At 43.2% G+C, this 2449-nt stretch overlaps 1 pseudogene across 1 annotated transcript; it reads left to right on the top strand.

The window, feature by feature from the left end:
• Positions 1–1620: 1620 nt before the first annotated feature.
• LOC307184151 (large ribosomal subunit protein eL27-like) lies at positions 1621–2031 on the top strand (annotated as a pseudogene). The gene has a single exon. The product of its transcript is annotated as a large ribosomal subunit protein eL27-like (transcript).
• The last annotated feature ends 418 nt before the right edge of the window (positions 2032–2449 follow it).

Consider the following 2449-nt stretch of genomic DNA (forward strand, 5'->3'; position numbering starts at 1 on the left):
AGATGTGGAAAAGACAACAGGCCCTGCCAGCAAAGAGGAGCACCCGGCAGACATTCCGAGCACAACGCATGCCCTAGGAGAGTAGGCTCCAGGGGAAAGCAGTGAAGCCCATGGATCCAGACCTAGAACTGTAAGTGACAGGTCCCAGACCTGGAAAAGGTAGTTGAGAGTAGAGTGTTGCCTCTTTGCTATGTAAAATGTCTTTTGGGTGTGTCAAGGACAGAAAGGCTCCACATGGAGATCTGTGGTTGCCCATTGCGGGCAGTTTCTTTTTTTTTTTTTTTTGTGGTACGCGGGCCTCTCACTGTTGTGGCCTCTCCCGTTGCGGAGCACAGGCTCCAGACACGCAGGCTCAGTGGCCATGCTCACGGGCCCAGCCTCTCCGCGGCATGTGGGATCTTCCCGGATCGGAGCACGAACCGTGTCCCCTGCATCGGCAGGCGGACTCTCAACCACTGCGCCACCAGGGAAGCCCCAAATTTTGGTTTTAAGTTCCTTTTAATCTAGAAAGATAGGTTAGGTTTTAGGTTACCTTCTTTGACTTCCTTGTAAACAGACACTGTAGATTAGGCTTTTGGTTTTTTGGCTTTTACTGTGTTTTCTAGTTTAAAGTTTGTAAAGCTACTAGCAGCGCACCATGTATATGGAGAGGTATTGAATTTTTTGAAAATTCCTTTACAATTCCAACTACAATTGCTTAAGCATCCCTCAAAGAATCGTATCTGCAAAAGATTCTTTTATGGGAAGGTGCTCAGGCTCAGCTCAGACGTGGGGCAATAAATAAAAGTTCTCCAGAATGACTTTTGAAGGCATCGCGGTAGGTACACACAGATACCGTGAAAGCAAACACTGTATGAGTCATGCAGAAAACATAATATAATATGTAAGTAGGTTGAAGAGACTAGGAACCATGTGTTCTATTCTCCTTTAGCAGAGAATGTGTATAATAGTGAAAAGACATATGGCTTTGGATTCTATACGCTTGCATTTAAATTTCAGCTCTGCTGCTGTTTAACTGAAGGTGTAAGCTAGGAAAAGAAACTGTTTCTCTTCAGGTTGGTTTCCTTATCTCCAAAATGGTGAGAAATTACCTGTTTTCCAGCATTAGAGGAAGATTAAATAAGTTTCTATATATAAAGTGCTTGGCATATAGAAATTACACAACAAATAAGTTCGCTTCCACTCTTTACCCTCCCTCCCTGAAAACCTAATAAGAACCACTGGAACACAGTTTCTCAGAAAAACAGTCTGTTTCTTCAGCCCCCATGATGGCCCAGCCCAATCACCAAACCACACCTTACTCTGCAGAGTTTTCACAGGTGCATAAGGCAGAATGCAAACTCTGGTTGACCAGAAATCTCACCATGACTTCTAACCAGTCTGGGCTAAAGTCTCCCGGTGGCTATGGAGGGGTTGGTCAGTAGCTATACCTAGGTTTGAGTCTCAGCTTGGTGACGTACAAGCTGTGAGACATGAGATGGCTTCATGAAACTTGCTGAGCCTCAGCGTCCTCCTCTGCAAAATGAGGGTGAGAACTCCTTTATGGAATCATTTCCAGCATTGCACACATGCATGTTAAGAAGCCTACCACCGGCTGTAGTCCCAAGTGGTGCTGCTGAAATGGGCAAGTTCATGAAACCCAAGAATGTGGTTCTGATCCTGGCTGGATGCTACTCCAGACGCAAAGAAGTCATTGTGAAGAACACTGATGATGGCACCTCAGACCGACCCTAGAGCCATGCTCTGGTGGCTGGAAGCGACTGCTATCCCTGCAAAGTGACAGCTGCCATGAACAAGATGAACATCACCAAGGGGCCAAAGATCTAGTCTTTTATGAAAGTTTATAGTTATAATCACCTCGTGCCCACAAGGTAGTCTGTGGATATCCCCTTGGACAAAATTGTTGTCAACAAGGATGTCTTCAGAGACCCTGCTCTCAAACACAAGGCCCAGTGAGAAGCCAAGGTCAAGTTCAAGGAGAGATACGAGACCGGCAAGAACAAATGGTTCTTCCAGAAGCTGCAGTTTTAGGTCTGTCTTGTTTCAGTTATTAAAAATACCAAAACAAAACAAAACAAAAAGCCTACCAACCATCATCACAAATGTGGTGATCTTTATAAAAAACTCTGCCAATTTGTTTCCCAATTGGGTCATCGTCTGCATTTTTTTATAACTAGTAGAGAATATTTTCACTTGTTTATTAGCCATGAACATTTCTTCTTCCATAAATTGCATGCTTATATCCTGACTCACATCTTAAAAGATACCATGAAATAAATTTTTAATACTAAACTATCACAGACGGTACCATCACAGTCAGCTGTTGTAAATTCGGCCCAGCCTCACTATTCGTCACTATTTTTTAAAAAATTACAAGATGAATGCTAAATTGAAGAGAAGTAATCAACAGTAAATAGAAACATATTAGTAAATGAATCTCTTTCTCTTT

This window comes from Stenella coeruleoalba (assembly GCF_951394435.1).
Source record: "Stenella coeruleoalba genome assembly, chromosome: 3".
Classification (NCBI taxonomy): Eukaryota; Metazoa; Chordata; class Mammalia; order Artiodactyla; family Delphinidae; genus Stenella; species Stenella coeruleoalba.